The 6784-nt window shown below is 39.9% G+C and overlaps 1 pseudogene; it reads left to right on the plus strand.

Annotated features, from left to right (window-relative positions):
• Positions 1-2188: 2188 nt before the first annotated feature.
• The window catches only part of LOC148717961 (ATP-binding cassette sub-family C member 4-like), an 8074-nt pseudogene continuing 3478 nt past the window's right edge, over positions 2189-6784 (plus strand).

Consider the following 6784-nt stretch of genomic DNA (forward strand, 5'->3'; position numbering starts at 1 on the left):
ATTCTTTCAAAGTTACAAACCATCAAAAAGATGAAAAGTGGTACCAGCTACCTTAAGGTGGCTGAACACAGTTTTTGCGGGCGCTTTTGCTGATGCAATTCAGCGCGCGCACAAGGATTGCAAAAATTAAAAAAAACATGCTGTCAAAAGAGTGGTCATTTCATTTACTCAACACTAACCCGCACTACCTGTGCTATTTTTCTCTATAATTGGCGCAGTGTATAGAGGGCTTTAATCTTTTATTACAACGATATGTTAGAAAGGTTAACGGTCCAAAGAACCCAGCAATTCTCAGCTTTTTCGTCGTTACCGAAAGAAACCAGTTAAATGCAGCGCATGCGTAGTAAGTCAAAAATTGCGATTGAATGGAAAATTGCTTTCTCGGAAATATGCCTATTTTTTTGAGAACCACTCATTAGAATTCCATGAAATTTGGCACAAAAATACTTAAGGAAATAAGTAACTGGAGTATTAGAAAAAATTGATTTCAAACAAAGGAAATTCTACAAAATCGAGTGAACCTTCGACAAGGGATAATCAAAGATCTCTCTGTTAAATTGTTTGCAAAATGGTGTTACCTTGTGAGTATCGTTACAAGCTCGCTGCATGCAAATTATAAAGAAAATCTAATGACTAGATTTTTTACAAAGAAACAAAACCGATTTTAATTGCCTATTTATATCTATTCATGTCGCCACGGCAACGACACATACGTCAGCTTAACTATAAAAAAAAACAAAGTTTATGTTGTTAACTTGCTTGCTGCCAATTTTGGCGACCGAGAGATCAAGGGTTTTAGAGAAAATAGTGAAAGAAACAAAGGTATCAAAAACTGTGTTCAGCCACCTTAATAGTTCTTAAAATGTTTGAAGAAGCTAGAGTTGCTGTCGGCTGCACCTCGACCCGCAACTCTTACGATTCTCTCGTGTTCTCCAAACTTCCTGCGGGCATCCATAGCTCGATGTATGCACGCTAAGCATGAACCCATTCCCGAATTCTTTTATGCTGCTGTAAAAAATTAATAATCTTATGCTTCGTGGCGAAGCTTCTTCACTCCTTTGAGGTAAAACACATTGAACTCTTTTTTATTTACTTTATCTTGAAATTATCGAAAAAAACATAGGCGCCGTAATCAGTGAAAGATTGACATTTCCGCCACATTTTATCTCTGTCGCACTTCGCTCTCCCATTCAGTTAGAAGATTTTGGATGAAAAGCATCAGACCAGATTTCTTTCCATCGTCTACTCTCACCTCTTTGAGAAAGACTATTTTTAAGCTAAAGTCATCACTCAGGGCGAGAAATTTATTTTGCGACCGTATGTCGGTCCCACCTAAAAATTTCAAACAAATTCTCATTAAGGAAACATTGCTCCAAACGATTATAAAAAAAATACAAACAAAACAAACCTACTTCTTTCACGGAATCTTGGTCAAAGGATTCCCGTTCATCCGTATTATCCCATATTTCGCACGAAACAGTAACACGTTTCTCTCTGAAAGCCTTTTAACCGGTGGAAAGTTTTGACTGACTTCTTTGTGTGTTTTATTTTCTCTGATAAGACTCCTTTATTTTAAAAAGTTGCTTTCCAAATATTCCATGTTTATCTTCAAGCGAGGATTCTGAAACGAGGGTCGATTCAAGGATTTCAAGCAGAAAAAGGCTGACAGCCAATCAGAAGGGTTTTCAATGGCTTCTCAATCCCAATAACGTGAGAAACGCCATTTCTCAATGCTTCGAAAAATGTACCTTTTTCGCTTTTGATGACGGACCACTTCTACCCTCAAAAAAAAGTACTGTTTGCAGTTTTGATGACATTGCTTCTTAGCAATAAAAGGATGCAAATGTTTGTTTGAAATTTTCAGTGGGAAAAATGGGAAAGGTTAAGATATAGACAGTTAACGACTGCATGTAGCACTGGTATAGCACAATTTTTGTAGTATTGAATAGAACTAGAGGTTGTATAATGACGCTATAATGTAGTGTCGCATCCCACATATTTATGAGTACCCTGTTCCACAAGAGAAAGATGATTGAAGAATATATTGTCTAATGGCCCTTTTTATAGTTCCCGGCGCCATATTGGATTAGTAAGGGTGCACACACGATAACAAGGTTGAGGTTGGCTGACATTTCGCGTTCGGATGCGCTTTTTATGGCTATCACACAAAGAATTATTTGAGTCAAAAATGCCTTTTTGTATAACTCTTTTTGTTCAAGTAGATCGCCTCTTGATGGAAAGAGAAGAATGTTACTTTTATACGTCACTGGTAAGCGGCCGCACTGCTGTGCGATATTTAAAGTGGCGCCTGGGTTGTCACATTTTTGACACATTTGAAGATATTGTGGTAAAGCCTCGGTTGCTCTCGTCTCGAAGCGCGGTATCAGTTATGGCGTTATATTGTTTATGGAACATACTTCTTTAATCTGCAATCTTTACCCTCTTTCAGACGCTTCTTCTCAGCAAGCAGACGTTACTGAAATTCACTGAAGGACGCTTATTCGACCTGATATCCAATGATGTTAAAAGATTGGAAGAAGAGACAGTCAAGTTTTTTGTCTCGACCTTTTCCGCAGTACCTGCGTTTGCAGGGGCAATATTTCTTATCTAATATTTGATTGGTTGTCAAGCTGTTACAGGTGTGTTTCTCCTGTGTATTCTCATGCCATATTTTTCCGTCTTGTCCTATGCCAATGCTAAGCTGAGCTTGCGCACAGCTACAATGTCCGATCCGCGAATCTCCCTCATGAATCAAGTAGTTCCCGGGATTCGCGCAGTCAAAACGCATGCGTGGGAGGACGAATATCGACAAAAATTAAAACACATACGAAGGTAAGGTTATATTCAGTCCGAGGTGGGCCCCAATGTGCGAATTCATTTAAAGTTAGTATGTGCGCTATGAGTGGTCAATGTAGTGGGCCTATCTAACTTTACCGTCCACCAAATTCAAACGTTTGTTTGAACTGAAATTTTCCCTTCTATTTGAACCCAGAGATTTTATAAATAACTAGCTAGCCTTGTTTTATCGATCCATAATGTAACTTACGGAACCTTGTTTTTTTCCGAACCAGAGACTCGGTCCGGATCCTGCACAACGGACCTCAAAATGGGTTAGTAAGGTATAATTATATAAACCGGAGACTGGCCGGTCTGCTAAAAGATATTATTATATACTAGAACAGTAGATAGCGTTGAAGGTGCACTCTGATTGGCTACTCAAACTCCGAATATCCTTCACTGTGCAAGCCCGAGCAACTCGCACGGGATTTGCCCGAACGTATACTGCGATCGTATTTACCTCAGTGTCGGTGAAACAGGATAGATATTTACCCCCTCTTGGAGAATAATTGTCCATTAGTTGGGTATATTTTTCATACACTGCCGTGGGGTCGCGAGAGACAATCATGTCCACCACGAAGTGTGCAATGAAAAATAATTTCGGCGGAAGGGTCGGCTTCTCGCATACTCACGTCGTTAATAATTCAAAGTAGAGATAACACTGGGGTCAAGCTGATTAGAGAGAATGCCCACATAACTTCAGATGAACTCTTATCTTCAGAAATGAAATCAGCATCATTTGCAAGAGGACAGCCATTCAATCAAATCGTGATGCCTTGCTATACGGTTCAACACCGCTGGCCACTCCGGTGTCAGAAATTACTATGGTGCTTACAGGCCAGACCCTCACACCCGCTAGTGTTTTTATACTACTATCGTTTATGGGTGTTCTAAACTTTTGTGGCATGTGGGATATGACAAACGGCTTGATGGTAACGTATGATGCCTACGTTTTGCTTGGAAGGATCGAAGAATTCCTCCTTTTGGAAAATGTTTTGGAAGCCTCGGAGAGTGATGCAAGTAATGAACACCAACAAAGAGAAAAACGTGCCTCTACTAAAGAAAGCAACGTTTACTTTAAAAAAGAGGTAAATATATGTCTGCCACATTTAACCTGCGCAAAGAACCATCGTGGAGATGAATTTGTTCTTCAGGATATCAACTTTGTTGCGCCTTCAAAGAGTTTAACAGTAATCACTGGGCCGGTTGGAAGTGGTAAGTCTACTCTGCTCTTAGCGATCGCTGGTGAAATTTCCAACACTAATAGTACGATTGATTATCAAGGTTCTGTCATCTACTTGCCTCAGACTGCTTGGGTGTTCTCGGTAACAATAAAAGAAAACATCCTGTTTGGTCAGCCCTACGCGGAGTCCAAGTACGAAAGGATAATCGACGTCTGTGCTCTGAAAGAAGACTTTCAGCAGTTACCTGATGGTGACCAAACAGTTGTTGGAGAACGCGGTGAGGTTCTGAATGGAGGACAACAGGCAAGAATAAACTTAGCTCGTGCAGTTCATGCTGACGGAGATATTTATTTATTGTTGTTGTTTGAATTATCATCTACGGGTTTATATCGAATTAATTTGATGGCCTGCTCCCAGTTGGCTTGTTAGCTCAATTGGTAGAGCGCTGCACTAGTATCGCAGAGGTCAGTGGTTCGAGTCCCGTACAGGCCTGAAATTTTTTTCAGGTCTGATTTTCACTATTGCTCAAATAGTGCTTTACTGCGAAGGATCGTTCTCATATACGTCTCATAACCGCAGTTCACACATATGTTTCATATGTTTGTTGTTGTTTGATTTATCATCTACGGGTTTATATCGAATTAATTTGATGGCTTGCTCCCAGTTGGCTTGTTAGCTCAATTGGTAGAGCGCTGCACTAGTATCGCAGAGGTCAGTGGTTCGAGTCCCGTACAGGCCTGAAATTTTTTTCAGGTCTGATTTTCACTATTGCTCAAATAGTGCTTTACTGCGAAGGATCGTTCTCATATACGGAGATATTTATCTACTGGATAATCCACTAAGTGCTGTCGATTTTAAAGTTGCTCAACACATCTTTAACTGAGTGCATCAAAGATCTACTGGCTGATAAAAATGTTCTGTTAACCTTTCATCAGCAACAGCACATGAAAAATGCCGATGAAGTAGTTGTGTTGTACAAAGGTGAGGAGCTGGACAAGGGACGCTATATTGACCTGCACGAAAAAGGTGTAATCAGTGCAACTGTTGACCCGCTCTATAAAGCAACTCTGAAAGACGAAACACAACCGTCTGAGACATTTTTCTGGGAGGATAAGGAAAAACACGATGATGCTGAAAAATGCCAGAAAGTACATCCCCTGCCTAATGAAGCAAGGAGTTGGCAGATAGCAAAGGAGGATCGTACAATCGGAATTGTAACATCTAAGCTTTACTGGGACTAGTTCAGAAGTGGAGCACATCCTATGACGATAATTGGAATGGTTGGTTTAAGTCTTATTACTCAAGGTAAACTTGTTGTTACACTGAGTTATTAACCTCGGGTCAGAGCCTAACAGGGAGCACAGCCATCATTTCGTGCAAATCATTCCATAGTAGCTATGCTTTTAACCAACAACACGCGTGATTTTTAGATTAGACGGTAGAGTGAAGAGACAATGCACAAATATCTAACCATGTTTCCGAAGTTTCACTTGCTTTCTCTAGAGAACGGGGGGAAGAAAGACTTAGGAACGAGGTTGCACTAAAATCTTGCTCTAAGCGTGTAAAATGAGTAGAAGATTTTCAACTTTGAGCCGGAACAAGGACGAGGAGAACGCGCATGGCAAGTCGCACGCGAAAGGAAGAGCTGGTGTCTGGCTCCTCATGTCCGTGTTACGCTTGCCTTTAACAAATCACCTAAAAAAGTTCAAAAAGCCACCCATTGTGCAAGCTAACTTGCCGAGACCAAGGGCAGTTTTTTTAAATGTTTACATGTAACATGGTTGAGTCATTTATCTATCCTCTTATATTGCGCGCTTACATAAACATCCCCAAGATACAAACGGTAGTACCTTAGCGAGGTGGGTAGTGTCTAAGCAAAATAAATCTTGTAATGTTCAATTAATAATATTAATAGCACCGAGTGGAGTCCAATTCGTTCTGTAATTGTAGGAGTGACTACAACATTATAGGAGTGACTACAAAATCTCGCGGTCGTCCGATTTGTCAATCACCAGCATGATAACAGACCAAATTGGACGACACGAAGTTCAGTTACCAATTAATCATAACCCTCACAATGTCCGAAAAAAAACAAATACACCACTTTATTTGAGAAAATATTTCCAGTAGAGACAGTTAAAAGAAAGAAAAATCCTCCATTTCTGGAAGTTCGTCAGTTTTTTTAAGGTAAGCGGTTGTTGCTATGGTTATTGTAATCAATTCTGTGATTGGTACATTTAACTGAGAGGACAAAGTATGATTGGCTACTTTAAATGTCCCATTGCAAGTGATCGATTTCAGCCAACTGTCCGATTACATTGTCTGATATCAACTCTTGAGAATAATTAGTGAAAAAAATAAAGCAGCAAATGGACCTATCACATTTGAATAAGTGATAATTATGGTTAATTAATTGATCTCATAGAAATATATTCAACCACCACATCTTAATGATGTTTCTCTCAGCCTTCATATTTGCACCGGACTTGTGGCTCTCGTTTCTTGCAATGCTCATCCCAGAAGATCAGAAGAACAAGACTTATCTATCTGTCTTTGCCTGTCTGGTTGGCGTGTGTTTTATATTTACTATCGTTCGGGCTTATGGATTCGTCATAGTTTCTCTAAAGTGCGCCGCACGTCTCCACGATAAAATGGTTGTAGCAATTTTACAAGCACCCGTCCTGTTCTTTGATTCAAATCCAGTGGGAAGAATCTTAAATCGCTTCTCGAATGATATCGGCTGCATAAATGAGTTGTTACCC

This window comes from Stylophora pistillata, chromosome 13 (genome assembly GCF_964205215.1).
Source record: "Stylophora pistillata chromosome 13, jaStyPist1.2, whole genome shotgun sequence".
Lineage (NCBI taxonomy): Eukaryota > Metazoa > Cnidaria > Anthozoa > Scleractinia > Pocilloporidae > Stylophora > Stylophora pistillata.